Raw genomic sequence first — 18,602 nt, 5'->3', positions numbered from 1 at the left:
TTTGCAGTACGTTACACATCCGAAGAGGTTATCTAAATCTATTTTCAGATTACGCAAAAAAACGCATTTACAGTTTGGAAGCATTTGTGATTAAAGGAAGGCCTTTGCATTGGCAATCACAGAACTAGAGTGAATATGAAGTACCCGTCGACGAGTTTCTACAGCCAGAAGTTCGTGGATTCACGTTCTAAATACTTGTAATTATCTCCTTCTCAGCAAAGAACGCGCACTTCAATTAATTATTAAAATTTAAAATGCAAGGCAGTGTTATTGCTTCTGAAGTGAATTTCAGTTGATTCAACATTTTACTGCTTCACTTCTGCATAATATAAAAGAAGTACAATGTAGAAACAAGAAATATTGTGCCATAGTCTTTTAATCCAGCTCTCTTGGACGTGAGACAGTGTGCTAAGGAACGTCATATACTGTGAAGGATGCTTATGTGCACCCGCCAACTGCACCCGAGACCCCGGTCGTGGTTCGGAGCCCACGTTAAAAGTAGCTAGGTTCTGTCCCTCATAGCCTCGGTGCTGCACAAGAAACAAAACAAAATTAAAACTCGAGGAAATTAACTTCTTTTATATATGGTTACAAAACCGTTTCACCATAATCTATCTTAGTACACAGGGTTGGCTGGTTTAAACCAGCTGTTTTTTTGTTTTTTTTTTTTTCAAAAAAAACTGCTTTAAACAAAACAAAAAAGAACGAAAAACGCTTTAAATCGTGTGAACTTCATGGTAACGTCTCCACATATGAAACCATCTGCATTACGTTTATGTACTTTTCACCTTTTAATCAAGGGGTCCCGTGTTCAATTCTTGGTCGAACCACAATCCATCTTTCAAGTGTAAACCAAGTAGCGATTCGAGGTGTCCCTTTAAGCGAAAGTCTTCTCCGTGATAACCTTGGTATTTCATAAGGATGTTAAGCCTAAACATACGAAACGAAACCAAATTATATATTTCTACTTGCCTAAATGCCTGTTGTTTTATAAAGAAGCCAAGGTTGCTTAAATATATTGATAGAAATTGGCAAAATTTATCAACTGCCTACGCAGCTTCCAACGTCAGCTTGGATTTGACTTTGTTTTAATTTTATTGAATGATATCTACATATCAAATCTGTAATTTAATATCTCAGTTTTAGCGTAGTGATTATGCTACGTTGACTTTAAAATTTTATATACAAATACATTTAAGGTAATAACAGGATTTTCCCAATGGCTAAGGCGGGAGTTTCCCGATTTATATATAATTGTAGGCCTATAATGTTTTTACTTGTGTAACTGTTTATCTTTTTGTCCTTCTGAAATGACTCTTGACAATTATATTAAAAACTAGGCCTATGTAAAGATCAGTACAGCGTATTTTTATCAGGAGTCCTTCGTGAGTGAGTCTGCAATCGCATTTGTGACCAATTAGTCCCGGTGTCGTGTCGAAATGGACATTTTTTCTTGGATGAAACCGAGAAGCGGTTTGGATTCCGCTTTAAGCTTATGTGACCCCTTCCAGCATAATCTTGTTGGTTGCATAATAACACTAAGGCGAAACAAACTAATTTCTGTCCATATCTAATATAAATACATAAGAGTAAATTATTTAAACCAAAAAAAAAAAAAAAAAAAACGAGTTTAAATATTTAAAAAAAAACTAGTTTTTTGGTTTCTTCAATAAAAACCCTGGTTTTTGCCAACCCTGTTAGTACATAATACTACCAGGTACTAACAACTAACTACTTATTAATAAAAAGATTTGCAGAATAAAGCAAAGTGTGAATTGAATTATTTTATAAATACATAGAATGTATAAATACATAGAATGTAACACAATGTCTTTGGTACATTGAAAGAAAAAAAAGTTATACTCTTCTCCACCTCTATATTATTGGTATTGGAAACTGCTTATATCATTTTTCAAGTACACAACAAATGTAATTCAAAGTCAAAGGTTAAGTCAGATAACCTTGAATATTCAATCATATGAAACATGAACTGTTGAAGAAAGAATATATTTTTATGTAGTTTCGAACAATCCTATTCCCAACTCTGTACGTAAATCAAGAGTAAGTCACGACACTGACACTGAAAGTCACGAAGCACCGAAGTCTAGCTGAAATCTAGCTTGCACACGAGTTCCATCGAGTAGCCGGAAGCTGCAACTTCTGTCACATTTGAATATGATAAATCGTTATGTCTTTAAGTATTGCAGAACCAATGCGTATTAAAAAAAAAAAAAAAAAGAAAAAGAAAAAGAAAAGAAAAGAAAGAAATTTATCTTTTATTAAGACTCTCTCTTATTTGCAATGGGAGAACACCATGTATGAAATGCAGTTCTACCTTCTACGTCTCAAACAAACAACTGAAACGATTTTTTTTCCCATTTGTTTGTTTGTCCTTTAGGCTTAAGGAGACTGAGAAATGAAAAGTGAATAATAATGGAAAAAAAAAATATTGGAATAAACGCAGTAGAGGTAGGAAACAAAAGAAACCTGATAAAGCCTACGAACATGATTCTATCTACCAAAACTCAACTAAGTTGTCGAAGAAAGACAAGTCGACCAAGAGGCGAGTCTCTCTCAACGAACTACCTAATTAACTTGACTCCTCATTCAACTTTTTATTACAAATAAATATCACATTTTATCAAAACCTATTTTATATATATATATATATATATATATATATATAAGTACACAAAATTTTTCAATACCGAAAATATCTCACATATTGTACGCTCAGACGATATACAAATAAATTTGTCTCCAGCGTTAACTTTACATACATCTGTACTATACGGAATATGAAGTACAACATTAGTTTGTATTGTACAGTTTTGTTTTAAAAAACCTTGCCCTCCCTAACTTGCTTCAGAAAGCCATATTCTGCCAACCGAAAAAGAAAAGAAAATACTTTAGCTCTAAATAAAAAAATTTTCGTAAATATTCCGCAAAAATCCCGAAATCTTTCCACCCGTGAGAAGTGTGTGTGATGGTGGCATTCGAAAATCTAATTCACTGTGATGATAATGACGTACGAATCAAAATCTGAGGAACTTAGGATATAGGCCTAAACGGAAACTTCCTTTAGAAGTGAAGGTCAACAATTTCATTTTAAAATAAACATTTTTAAACGTGATAAGCTTCAAAATATAATTAAACCCATTTAAAAAACAAAAAATAAATAAAATAAAATGAAAGACTAGAAAATTATAAACTTTAAAATACTGAATATAAATGTTATACTATACTATAAGTAGAGCTAGATAAACGAAACCTGGAAGGAAGGAGAGATCTGGGGGCGAAGCCCCCAGCGACCAAAGCTATTTTGTATATAAATAAACCGGCTAAATGGCTAGGAATACAGCAGAACGTAAATTTTCTCCCGAGTAAAAATTCCATGTTTTTCATCAAAATTCCCTGACTTTTCCAGAACCCTGTATAGTGTTCTTAAAATAGTCTTTATAAGGTCTGAAATTAAGAATACTATTAAACAGGTCAATCTAAACATGACCTCAACAACTCAACTTCATACTCAATTTACACTACATGTAACATTACCGATAAGCAAATAATAATAAAACTTTCCTCTCAAAACTTCACATGGACGACAGAAAATATTTGTAAAAACAAAGAAAATAAAAAGAGACCAAAGATGCATAATGTTATGAGCTTCAAAAATGCCTTTGTAGTACAAGTACGACTCTGCTATGAAATTCCTGAGCACACTTTAATACTCTTCAAAATTTTTAATACAAAAGGAAAGTATTCCTGGCAAGTTTATTTGTAGGTTATGAAATATTTTGATTACTACGACCATGGACAGGTAAAAATGAAAAAAATACCTTCACGACAATATCAAATTAAATATCCTCAATATCATGTGTTTTAATATATACTCTTGCAAATCACTGGAATATGAAACGCATTAACTGGACTATATATATATGTCTTGACGTAAATATTATTCTTCACTAAAATACTTCACATTAAAACGATTAGAAAAACTTTTCAGTAAGTAGCATCACTGTGTATAGCCAGGATGTAAAGAAAGAAAAAAGAGTGAAGGGTTGACTGTAAAAGAGTGTCAACAAATCGAAACTATTCATCAATTTTCGAAACATTTTCTTTATGAGCCCACCTCTCAACAGTCAAATTAAGAATGACTGATCAAATTTTGGCCCTCACCTCTAAAAATAACAATGATACCGTCAAAAAATAATCGAAGAACTCTGCACTATTTCAAAATTATTTTTCACTCAATTGCAGCAATATGCAAAATGGATCATCTTAACTTTGATAAAGTTCAATTTTCCCTCTGAAAAATGTATGTCCCACATATCCAAAATTTATACCACTTCACTAACTTAATTATCCTAGCACTAGATTAAAAATTTTCCTGCAACTAAACTAGCTCAATTTTTTCAATTAGACACTATGACTGGAACTGAACTACGGCATTAATTTGCGAATAGGAAGCGACACGTAATTCAGAGGTTGATGCCCCCATGTCATGAAAGAAACTCGGGTCAAAAAGCTATTTAATCTCATGCGTACTACTTCAACGATCTGTTTATTCATCCATACTCTTTAAATAAGACGCTTATTTATAATGTATAAAGTGTTTTATAATACGCTGTGCCCTTGTACTCAAACATGTACTGTAACGATATGAACTGTTCGTCTTGATTTCATATTAGCTTTATAATTATGAAATCACGACGAACAGTTCAGACGCTCGATTCGATAGTTAAGACCCTAACTAGAAAATTGATACATTATGCATACATAACCATATCTATTCACTAAAGTACTGGCAAATAGTTTTGCAGGAACCAAGATAAACAACAGGTACTATGTCCAAATAGTACAAAACAGAGAACCTTCTTCGTATTCAGGAAGACAGAGTTCCTGAATTAGCCCTTATGAACGAACTGGCTGTATTCTTTAAAAGTTGTAAATAACCAGGGCTTGAAAAATCTTCCCTGCAAATACTCGCCAGACAAAAATCTACTACCCAGACCATTTTGCAGTCAGTGTGTTTATACGAAGAATCAAAAATCACTTTGCGACACAGTGAACATTTTTCATATTGTTTATTGGCATCTCTCTTACAAATAAAATAAACGGAGTGACGTGGGATAACACACGTTTCTGACTGATCGAACTTTACACGCCACTGGCGAGTGGATTTTTCAAGCCCTGTAAATGACACACAAGTAAGATTTAGACTTAATTTCCATGCAAAATAAACCTGTATAGGTTAAATATTAAATATATTACTCTCACGCAAAGAAAGAAAAAAAAAACTAAAGACATGCCCCTATCGTTTAAGAAAACATATTAGATTAGCTTTAATTTCTTTTGTCTTTGCTTTCAATCCTTTTAGTACTAACAATTAACTCACTTTTAACGACCGAGACTATGTGACGCGAAAAATGACACAAAAACAAAATAATACAGCTATATTTTAGGTTTACAAGTGTATGATCATTACAAGTACTTTACGACGGATAAAATAAATGAGTGCATATGAAAAATGACTCTATTATATAATATTTTCCACCAGTGATGTATTTCTGCACACTGTAAAACTGTATTTTGTTTACAAGTGGAACGTTCCTAGTATGAAACCATGGCAAGTCCTATTGAGACTCACATTATTGCAAAAACCTACTTCTTTTCACTACCGTCGCTCACGCGTACCGTATATCCTCAATCGCTGACGCGCCTGTCCCCTTCGGACGCACCCCCGTGCTGCGCGGGCCCATCAGCTTCGTCCTGTTCCGACTCAGATAGTATTCGTATATTTTTGCTCTGTAGTTCTTATGCCATATATTCAGTATATTCAAAAGCCGTATTTATACACAAATACGTAAAAGAATTGTAATTTCTCAACAAATACTTCTGGTGGTCCCCTTGAATTTTGTCTATGCCAAGTGAGACAGCTACTTTTATGTCGCCCACCTGCAAATCTTTTAGGGGAAAGAAGAAAATAGGCCTAACTGAAAGAATTATATTTTTTTTAACAATTATTTTCAGTGGTGCGCCAAAAGTAAACCTGCACGTGACCTGGCATATAATCTTCAACGGCAACTGCACTAATTTAATTCAGAGATAAAACCATGGCAAATTTTAGTTTGAGGGGCCAGCCTATTTTCGAGAAAAAAATTATGGTAAGTTTAGATAGTCTTCTGGTTACGTTAGGTTTACCCATGGCACTTACTTTCATGGTTTGTATAAAAATTGGATATGATATCCTAACATCTGAATAAATATTCGGCCAAACAGTCTATAAATGCTTCTTCCTTTATACAGTCCCTACAGCCTTTTGCATATCTCACCTACACACAGTGTATTTTTATTCCATTGTCCTCTCAAATTACACACAAATCAATTACTCTTATGTAACATCAACTTATCTCTCCTCTAAATCTGTTTTTTACTTACTTTTGGCTACCACATCTAAACATACCCCCCCCCCCCCAAAAAAAAAATCAAGTCGAAATTTCAAACACGAGTGTATCATAACAATAACATGGCCAACTTAACATTACCAGTACAAGTCAAAGCCAAATCAAGGAACTAAATAAACTGACCCGAAATTTTCCGCTCTTATGCAGTCAAATTAGAATATTAGGTTATAGTTAAGGAGCCGTACTTCCCATTTAGGGAAGGACGAGAAACACCATACTTTCAGGAATTGTTCATTGACTATCTAGGATGTTAAAAAGTAGGTAATAGACTGAGTTCTTGCCCTTGTACTTAGGGTGTTTAGGTAGTGCAATAGTAAGATGTATCCTCGTGCACGGGAGATGAGAAGTAGCTGTTCTTAACTATTACCGAATATTAATTTCTTCTTTACACGATTAACTAATTTATTTCACCGGGAAGTGAAGAGTTTATTTACACCGTAATATACACACATCGTTGGGTTTAGTTTCATTATATTAGAAAAATGCTACTTTTCTAGTGATGCTTTCCCCTCTAAACTGATCAACAGTTAATTTCCACATACACTTATATTTCCGCAAGTTTACCACTGTTTCTAATTTCCAACGTATATTTACGTTAGAAATTAGGACCAAAAGTCGACATCACATCTCTTTAACTTCTTTTTATTTCTGGGGGCTATTACCTTCCTACTAACTGGTGATATGAGAATTCCCCTTGCACTTTTCATGTCGGCCGATTTGATAAACAAATACCGAGGAATTATACCGGGAACACCTTTTAATTATATGACATGATGAATATTAGAACGATAAGAAAAATACACATATATTATTTATCCATCTACATCAATATACGACCGACAATACAATTCACGATCAGAGAAACATAAAGGGCCCTTACAATGCACGTAAAGAAATCAAATCTCATACCCTGGGCAAGTAAATTAATGTTCCTACTTTCAAGAAAATAATTTTAGCGAGGGAATGGAAAAGCTAGATACCTATTTAAACAAAACAAATCTAAATATCTATGTAAACAAACAGAAAATCCGTAATCCCTTCCACAAATCTGTACCCTTGTACCAAAGCAATATTAATATCTAGCATCAAGTCGTGCATGCTTCATGATATACCATTTTCCGAGAAATATAATAATTATTACACAGCCTCTTGTGATTATTTCTTGAGATCATAACAAAGAAACTTTGCAAGTAGTCACTCCCGGTCATGCTAGTACTTCGTGCTATTATCAATACAACATAGCACCGGATTCACCATTTCGAAGTACAAAACGATATACTGCTCAAATATCACATTAGATAGATCATAAAATCACTTTTACATTTAGCACTTCCACACCCATAAGTTGTAAGAAAATGGAAGCTTACCTTTCCAATTTTCCGGCATTCTGAAACCGTACAGCAGCACATTACCTCAATTAGGAAGCCTACTGAATTTCAAGGTCTCATGTAAAACATACGTAATACATCGCTTAATACGTACAATACGTAATTTAATATTACACTGTTTACACGTGTATATATTATTTTCACTGACAACGACCGTTTGCACCCGCTTAAAATATTTTTTTTTATTTTTTTAAAGATTGGCTACACATCAAACGATATACACAAACTTCCAATATGGCCGCTTTAAAATTCTCCTGTTTTACCAACTCGCCATAGTAAGCGATCAGAATCTGTTGACCCTGACGTCCGCTGTTGTAACACCGATGTTTATTGGCTACTTAGTTCTATCACTATTTGTCATTGGTTAAACAGTAAATATTCGCGGGACGCATCAAGGTCGGTAGGGTAAGGAAAGCGAAACGTGCACCTGACAATTTTTATTTTGGCATCTAATGTTACTATTAAATAATCAAATATAGTTTTCATATTAACTAGTTATATCTTATTATCATCTCGTAACAGTGTCACATCGTAACTTAGTATTTTTCAAGTGTTGAAATTAAGCATGGTGCAATGTGCCATTGTCCTGATTTCCATGGAAACAATTACGTCAATGAGTGCAAAACTGCAGCATTTTTTTTTTTTTTTTTTTCGTGGCGTAGAAAAATTTCCAATGACTTTTGGAGGATCCCCGATATTCATAATCTGTTTTTTTAAAATGTAGATAACGAAATAATAATTGCTACGAGGAGGGAAGATTTTAGACCCTTTTCTCATTGTTATAGCTATTTGAAGTGGCGGATTTGAATGGGGCAGCCCCTAGTAGCCCCTTGGTTCCTACTGTTTAAAATAATGGAAAGCGTAATAATGATCAATAAGTACTTAGTGCTATCAAACATTCAAAACTTTTTGAAACCCTTTCCGCATGATTTCCTTTCAGCGAAAAAATAATAATAATCAGTATTGAAAATCCTCATATAGAAACTTGAAAAATGAATTAAAATTTGGATTTTAGATTTTTCACTTAATTCCAACAATAAATAAGTACGTGCTATATATGGCACACTATGCAGTAAGGTAAACTTTCCTAAAAGTGTGTAGGGAATGGAGCGTGCCATATGTATCACTTCATGCAGTAATATCTATACTATACTATAGAGCTACTATACTATACCCTTTATACGATGTTATATTTGGGATACTTATGCTATGCGTCAAGTATCTTACATATACAGATATACTTCCTCATTACAAATGTTCAGAAAATAAATTGTCATATTTGTTGCTTTCAGTATACAGTCTCCTCTGAAAATAATTCTAGTTACGCCACTGGTTGAATGTTCTACTTACATGTCCTAAAGGATACATGAGGTAGGAAGATATAAGATACGTAGATAATACACGCAAGTGAACTAGGCTATAATGGGATTTTTTATTATTATTATTACATTTTGGGTTTAGCGTCCTTTTCAGTAACGAAGCTATATGAGCAGTGGACTTACAGTTTAACGGGATCCGAATCACATGAGTGGGGCCGCGGTGGCTCAGTGATAGAGCGTTCACCTCTGGTGCTTGGGGTCCCGGGGATCCCAGCCCCCGCCAAGTGAACTTTGTGGTGGACAAACACCGTGTGCGTGGGTTTTCTCGGGGTTCTCCCGTTTCCTCCTACTTTCTTCATTCCACCATTTCATTCATTATTCATCATGACCGTCTCCTTTAGCCTAACCGGCATAATCGTGGGACGTAAAACTCAAAGATTTCATTTCATTTTCCGAATCACATGAGCTTCCTCCGGAAAAAGAGCTTGGGTCTCCCATGTTAAAGGCGCGTACGCTAACAGCTTAGCCACAAGGGAACTCGCATGCGAAAATATTGAGGAATGTGAAATTAAAATGAAGCAGAAGAACCCCGAGTAAACCTACGTACGGACAGTGATATTTCAGGTGACGAACCAGGCTGAAACTCCTCCCCCTGTAGTGTCTCTCCGATCATGTTCAATATAATTATCAATATTTTCGCAGTACTCCTTTCACTTCCCGTGCATTGAAAGTCACTCAAATTATCGTTGCTTAGGGACATAACGTTGTCTACTACAAACTTTGATAGGAGGCATAGTGGCTCACTGGTAGAGCGCTTACCTCTGGTTCGTGCGGTCCCTGATTCGATCCCGGCCAAGTAATCTTATTGTAGACAACATCGTGCCCGTGGATTTTCTCTGATACTCCCGTTTCCTACATTATAATTCCATCAATCATTCACTTGCTTAATAATCGTCTCCCTTAGCTTAAGAGGCATAATCGTAGTACGTTAAACTGAATTTTTTTAAACAAATTTACATGGCGTGGAATTGAATCAGTGGCGGCTTGTAAACGTGGCGTGGAATGAAGTGATAATTTTCCTGGAGGTCTCCAAAGATTTTTTTTTTTTTTTTTTTTTGACGGATTGTATAACTAATAGAACTTTTCAGTGTACAGTGCGTTTTAAAATAAAAGCAAAATCACGATTTATTTATTGAAGTGTAGCATTGCTTTTCACCATTGAAGGTATACAAGGCGTGGATCTACAATTTAATGTGGAATCCGTACCATTGAAATGGATTCGACTTTCAATGCTCTCCAACCGGGAATAGAACCTGAAATATGTGTACCAAAGCAGCTCGCATTAGCCACTAGATATATAATAGCACAATTCTGTACCCCTAACCTTTCAAAAAGATTATTCATAATTTTTGTTAACTTATCTAATGTTTTGCTGGAGAAAAAAAAAAAAGTCTCTCATCTTCCCTATGCTTGTAGATGTAGAAGTATTCGAAGCCATCTTATGTTTTCTTATTTTCCGTGATTGGAGAGTGTTCGAGTTTTCACCAGGTGCAATGGAAAAAGTAGCATTGCAAATTTTGCAGTCAACTTCATAGTTTAACTTCGTTGTTTTCAGAAACGAATACTTCAAATTGGGACATAACGTGCACTTCAGTTTAGGCATTCTTGTTGATACAAAACTGGAATACTTCACTTGTAATGTATTATCAACAACAGCTCAGCTCGTACACTTTATCAAAGCACAGATCAACATGGATCAAAGATTGCAGATCGCCAAGACTGCTAACGAACAACTGAAACTCTGCGCTGTGAGTCTATTGCAGTGTTTCCCAACCTTTTTCAACTTGCGGCACACTACAGGTATAACTTGAATTCTTGCGGCACACTCATATAGATATTATTATTATTATTATTATTATTATTATTATTATTATTATTATTATTATTATTATTATTATTATTATTATTATTATTATTATTATTATTATTATTACTTGTAAATATAAAATACAGTGGTATTTTTTTCTCTGTGATTACTGATCTCACAGAGAAGAAAGCTCGATCACTGCTTTTCCCCCGTGATAAATCATAATGCATATTTTCCATTCTAATTTAAAAGTTGACAACAATTGCAATGAAATATAGAACTCAGGTTTCTAAAAAATACAATTCCTTTCTCGAAAACTGTATCCAACCCTTTACAAAGAAGGAAGATCACTAAATAATGAACGAACAAACAAATCTCTTACTTTTAAAACACAAATGTAGGTAATTTGTATGCATGTTTGCTTTGTCGAAAGGATTGAATGATATTTTAAAATTTCAAGTTACGAAATTGTCTGCAACAATAATGAAGCAATAATGGTCATAACAACGACAAATACATTTTTCAACGTTAAAAATGTACAGAAAAGTAAGTCAGTATGAAACTTAAAATTGTAGATTCATAGTAGAGGTTCATAGTAATGTGAAATACAAATGTACATTTTTCCCTATGTCTTGCAATTTGATTGCTATAGAATTAATAATTTTGTTTCAATTTCCTTGCGGCACACCAACAGTCCACTCACGGCACACCGGTTGGGAAACGCTGGTCTATTGGCTTACTCGCTATCAAATCACAGAGGGCGATGTAGTAACTTGCTCGAAGCAGATACTTGTTACAGTTTATTGTTCATTCACTAATTACAAGATTCCCAACCAATGTCAGATTTTTTTTTTTATTTTTTTTCACTTTTCGAATAAGCTGATATTGATAGCAGCAATGGAACAGGATTAAAATGCTGGACATTTGCCTGTCCCGACTAAATTTACGGGGACGCGGGACACTCGGGCCAAAAATCGGGACTGTCCCGTTTTTTATGGGACGTATGGCAGGCTTAATTGTAGTACATAAATCGAACTATTTAAGCAAAAACAACCCTTCTCGAAACAATACTTTTTCAGAAAAATGAATAAAAAGCTGCATGTTTGTGCATGTTTTAGAAGGTGTCAGAGACACGTATAAAGAAACAGATTTGCAGAATTTTTCATACTATGTACTAGAGAAAGCTCTCTTTTTATTCTTCAGAGAAATTGTGTGTGTTGACAAGTGTTATTATCCGAAAAGCCCCTCAATTGATACTAAAACTGGCTATTTTTAAGTAGATTAAAGACAGACTTAATGATCAGGATTATATACTTGCAGGCAACAAGATTATATATATATATATTATATATACAGAATGATTATATATATATATACGCAGAATGATATATATATATATATATATATATATATATATATATATATATATATATATATATATATATATATATATATATATATATAAATCATTAGCTCCTAATACAGTATCTACTCGGGCCGCGCCATGATCAGTTTCGCACACGACGGGAATAAAGTCGCTTATAACTCAGGCACTATTAGTCTTACACTAATATAAGTATACATTTTTTGAAAGAGCATAAAATGACGAAAAACGTTTAGAGGAAACATTTTTCCGAATTCGATCTTCTAAAGAGTTTGTGGCTAAAAAACTGACATCAAGCGCAACCAACACTGAGTAAAAATGAAAATAACAAGAAAACCATCATATTTAACTCAAAAATGCACTAGAATTAAATTTAGAAGACAATTAGGCAAACAAAATGAAAAAGTTTGGATGCTGTAGCTCTAATGGTTACGAAGATATAGTGAATAATAAAAACGGCTTTCCCCCTCTCCCCTCCCCTCCCGTGAGGTGTTTTTTCTGGCATCTTGCATTTTTGTGATCAGTAATGGTATATATTTAAAAAATATCGGATGGCAAATTGTTAAATTACTTGCCCTTAGAACTCAATTCACATACAGGTGTCTTTAATAATACATTCACTATTCCTTCTTACATATCTTTATTTCCTATCATAGATATAATCTCTTATCTGCTTTCTTCTTACGCATTTGTCTATTAGCTATTACAAATTTTAATATAAATTTTAATATACGTACTATGTTTCTCACTATTTCTTATTATATTTAGGCCTATAATATTTTTATTACTTTTTTTTTTAATCAGATTTACCTTTTGATTCGTATTAATCATTTTGCAAACATGGAGTCTATCCAATATTTGTGTTTGGATAGTATATTTACAAATAATTTCCGAGCACTTTCCGTTCCTAACATCATTTTAACTCTCATAGAAATCAATGTGTCTTTATATGAGGAAAATATGCTATTCACTAGTGCAAGTGAATATCTATGTAACAAAGTCATAATTATTCAATTTGTTGTTGATGAGTTCATAGGAGGAACTAGAGGGGGCCAGGGGGTGCCGGCCCCCCAGAAGCAAAGCTGGCCCTCCCTAGAATTTTTTTACTGGACAAAAATAATGTTATTAATTTACCTCAATTTATGCATAACAATTTTAGTAATATTTCGCCATTTGACATGTTTAATAGTGTCTATACTCGTCCGCCCATCGACTTTTTTTTTAAAATATGGTCTGGTGCCTAGATGTAATAAAATGCCTGGACCAATGTGATAGTTGGCACTATAGTGACCTCTTAATTTACACTATATGTTATTTTTTAATTTGATAGTTTTATTCTGTAAATTATTTTTGTATTGACGTAGTAAGTTTTTCTTGTTTAGATAGGCCTACATATGAAAAACCAGTCTGCAGTCTTATTATTATTATGTTATTTATAGCATAGTAATGTTTGAATAGTTAAGATTCTCAGAGCAAATTTTTAAGGTACACTAAAAAAAAAAAACAGAAAGGAAAGAAAAAAGAAGCCGAACTCTTGAACTGCTAAACTCAAGCAATTACTTTATATTTACAAGCATAAAGTACCCATTCAAAAGTCAGTATTCAATATCGTTTGTTGCTTTTCCTTCTCCTCCTCCTCCTCCTCCTCCTCCTCGTCCTCCTCCTCGTCCTCCTCCTCCTCCTTCTTCTTCTTCTTCTTCTTCTTCTTCTTCTTCTTATTATTATTATTATTATTATTATTATTATTATTATTATTATTATTATTATTATTATTATTATTATTATCAATGAACTGAAGTTTGTAGTTACATTCTCAAGGTATAAACTGCAATTTGGCGCGGACCCAGAATTCTTTGTGCAGGGTGTCGAAAGTTGGGAGGGATACAAATTGCAAGACACAGACACGACGTTATTCTGCATCCGATCCGAGTAAACGATAAATAATTTCCATGCAGCGGAAGTTGTGCACCCCAGGAACACTTTTTATATTTTGCTTTTGAAAAGGAAGTATATTTGTGCTATGCTAAAGAAAAAAAAATGTTCTGATAACCTGATATTTTACTTTCATGCTGTAAAAGTTACATGGGTATCGCAGCAATAACAAGCAGTGTTCGTAGTTTGAGGAAAATTTACATAATTTAGAGAAATTTCGTAGGTAAATTTAGCTAAAAGGGAGAAAGGGCACCTTTCGATATAACGTGAAACTCCAGGGAAATTCTCGCGCTTATTGATTGGCCAATATAAATACTTATTTTTTTCTTTGTTCTTAAAAAAAATAAACCAATAATAATTTCACTGTTAAATCAAGTATAGTTTTATTAAGAAAATGTACACATGTCTGTCAAGTTACTAAGCTTTCATGCGGTCCAAATCGGATGGACTTTCCATGAGTGCTCCCTGGTACAGACATAATCATTTTTTAAAACATAAGATTTTTTTGAGCGTCCGGGTCCGATATACCCCTTCGTGGGTATCCCCTGGTTGTAATCATATTCCCGATGGTTGACGCTAACGATGTAACTACAAAAATACGCTAAGAAAGCTCATATGTAATTTAGGAATATTACAAGAGTTGACATATATTCTCTCTCTCTTCTTTCTCTCTGTTAAAATATTGGGACCAACATTATTATCAATCGATTCTGCTGGTTGAATCTTTGTTTCATTAAATGTTTGTTATTTTAAATTTTATAATTACTTCTGCTTGTCCATCAGGGTTACTTATCATACGTCCTCCCGAAAATTTGAAATTGTAAGGTGTGTAATAATTTAATATTTCATTGATAAGATAATGGGAAACATCTTTTATAGGAAAACGACTCCAAGTCTGTCTACAAGTCTTCTCCTTCCGTATTATTGACCTGCTTCTCTCTCGCTTTTTCTCTTTCTTTTTCTTTTTTCTTTGTTTTTTTTAAATATTTAAGGTTTACGGGAAGTTAGCCAACTATATTTCTCCGATTCGGTAGTTTTATATACCCTTTTTTTTTTAGTTAAAAATATTTTGTGTATAAAAATTGATTGTATTTCTTTGTTCGCAAAGATTCGTGTAATTAAAGTGCAACACTAGTGAACGACAATGATTTATTGTAAATTTTAAAATGAAAAGATTTTACTCTTTCAATACAGCGAATAAATATTAGCCCATGTCTGATTTTTAAAAAGTTATACAAGCAATGACATAATTTAAATTATATTTCTTTGTATTTCTACTATATGTAAGAGCAGGGGTAAAAGTAAAGGGGAACGCAAGAGGACACCGTTCTCCCACTTCCAAAACTATCTACGGCGAATACAATGGGCAAAGATAGGCACGGGGGACGACATGACAGTGTTATGTTAGGAGAACTAAATAACTCGAAGAGTTGATAATGAGTGTGGAGTAAGGCGGATTCAGAAGGAAAAGGTCTTCTAAAAAAGATGTTTCCAATTTTCAGAACTAAGGAACCATGCCCCCCCCCCCTAGGAAATAATCCTAGTTACGCCCATGGATGAGTTTAAAACAAATTAGTAAGTCGAATCGTACTATGTAAACTAACCATCAGAAATATGGCCAACACATTCTGTTCGTTAACTCTTATTTATATTTTAAACCTTGTCCGAAACTTAACATACTATATCTTGACCAACCTCATTAAATCGTCTGTGTTTTGTATCTCACCAAACCATCATGTCTAGAGCTAAAATTTTGGTTATAAAGAAAGAGCAAAATTTTGGTTTGAAAATATGCACAAAAAGGTGCAACAATTTTAGAAAAAAAGTTGCAAACTTCAAATGTAAATATTCATAAAAATTGTACCGAAACTAATAATCATATAGAAAGATGAGTCATAAGTCTTGCAGTATTTCCACAATCCAAATAGCAGGCGCGTATATACGCCGTGATCGATCTAAATATAAGGTTAAACTTGCCCAAGAGGTAGTGTGGCAAGCGAACTATTTAATATAGAGGACGCCACTCCGTCAGGATTATCAGTCAATTTTTAGTGACAATGACGATGGATGCTTAACAATACTGGTACGTAAACTGTTAGATATGAATTCGAACTCAAGCATAACCTGTAGCAGTAATCAAAAACATTTTTCATTAAAAATAAAATGAAAGATGCAATGAACCTCAGCACAGCAAACAGTTGGTTCCGGAAATTTCGTGCGGATTGTAAAAATGTCAAAGAGCAGCCGAGGTCCGGCCATTCTAGGGTAACAGATTCTGAGGTCATGAAACACTTCATTGAGGGAAATCCATTATTCAGCACACGACGATCGTCAAACGAACTTGGTATGTTCCAGTCTACTGTAATGTGTCATCTTCATGAACTCGGGAAAACCATCAGGAGCTGTTGCATTGTTCCATATGATTTGACCATGTGCTCCGATAACTTGTAAAATCCGCGTCAAGTGCGTGTCTGAAACGAATTGTTACATTCGACAAGTGTTTTTTTTTTTTTTTCAAAATCCGAAGTACAAAATCAGTGGTTGAGCAAGAGCCAATTTCCAGAACTGGTCGTCAAACAGGGCCATTTCGAGCATAAGGTTCTGCTTTGTATGTAGTGGAACTACGTGGGGATAATTCACTTCGAGTTCTTTCCTAATGGCCGTACCTTTATTCCGAACAGCTGGAACGGATATGTGCTGCATTAAACCAAAAATATTCTGCATTAGTGAACCGAAAGCATGACCTACTGCAACAATATAACCCAAAATTACATTTGGCTCGAAAAATGCAATAAAAATGCACGAAGTTGATCGCATCGAATTGATACCATACCCGACATATAGTACTGACCTTGCACCTTCGGATTACTACTTCTTTCGGTTCATAGTACACTTCCTGAAACCCACGATGCTTCATCAACAAGCAAGAGGTGGAAACAACAGTGGCTAATTCGTTGCCTGTAAGGACAAGACATAGTATCGACGTGCAATCCAGGAACTGGCAGAAGGGTGACTACAGACAGTCCAACACGAGGGATTATACTTTGTACTTTAAATGTTAACCAGTTTTCATTGTATTGTAATAAATATAAGTATGTTGTGTACTAGAATATTGCAAAATTTATCACTCAACCTCGTATAAGGACACAAAAATTCGTTCATTTATTAAAAAGATCAGCCTAAAACAAGTCCCAGAACACAATTTTTTAAAAACACAAGACCAAAAAACTGTTAAAACACAACATTTAATATCTATTATTTTTTTTTAAATAAAGCTTCATAACTGGTCATTAGTATTTGTATGTAGAATACATCCTATTCAATATCTTCCGCTTAACGGGACTGTCCTGAAGTGAGAGTAATGAGGTGGCGCACACATTCGGTGTTTTCTGTTTATCTATCACTTATTGTTCATCCTATGTCTCCGGTTTGTTTATTAAGAATATACAGTGGAGTCTCGTTAATTCGAACTTGGATAATACGAAATATTGGATAATACGAAATATTGGATAATTCGAACAGAAGTCCATTACCCTTGAAAACTGTATTGAAAACAATAGTAAAAATCGTGGATAAATCGAACTTTTGAACCTATGGTTTGGATAATTCGAAGTAAATACAGTTGAAAATTTTTAATATTGGACAGATGTAAACAGAGAAATACAGTTTTAACGTGTTTTCAGTTATCCAGATGCTGCCATAGGGAAGAGTAATATAAAAGATAAATAGAAAGTCTATGTAATGATAAAGATGAAGGTGAGTGGGGAAGAAGTAAAGATAGAGAACGTGTGCCAATCTCTCTCAGAAACTATTCAAGAAGTATATAAGCCAAACGTCATTTGAACCGTTATGTGTGAGAGTTCGGCTTCAACCTTTCTACCTTTTTAGTCGGTCTATTAGCTTTCTCGGTATTAGAGTAGAATGAAAGTGCTAGCATCTCGAGGTGGACAAATGAGTACACGAAACGAAGGAATGAGGATTATCTGAAATTTCAAGAATGAAGGTCTCCAATTTTATACCTATCCACAGAATACAAAATAATACACAATCACAAAATGAATTTTATAGTCACAAAACGAAAGTAGATTGAAGTAATTTTAATTTACAGTAATTCAAGGAATTTATTCTTCAAGTACTCTTCCAGTATTTTAAAGATTTATGGAGTGCACTGGGTATCCAAACTGCTGGGCCTGCGTATCCATTTGGATACAGAAAGGTAGCTTAAAAATGCCCTGTGGTGCA

This window comes from Thermobia domestica, chromosome 8 (genome assembly GCF_964235325.1).
Source record: "Thermobia domestica chromosome 8, izTheDome1.hap1.1, whole genome shotgun sequence".
NCBI lineage: Eukaryota > Metazoa > Arthropoda > Insecta > Zygentoma > Lepismatidae > Thermobia > Thermobia domestica.
The sequence above is the reverse complement of the archived record's forward strand: the minus strand, read 5'-3'. Positions refer to the sequence as shown.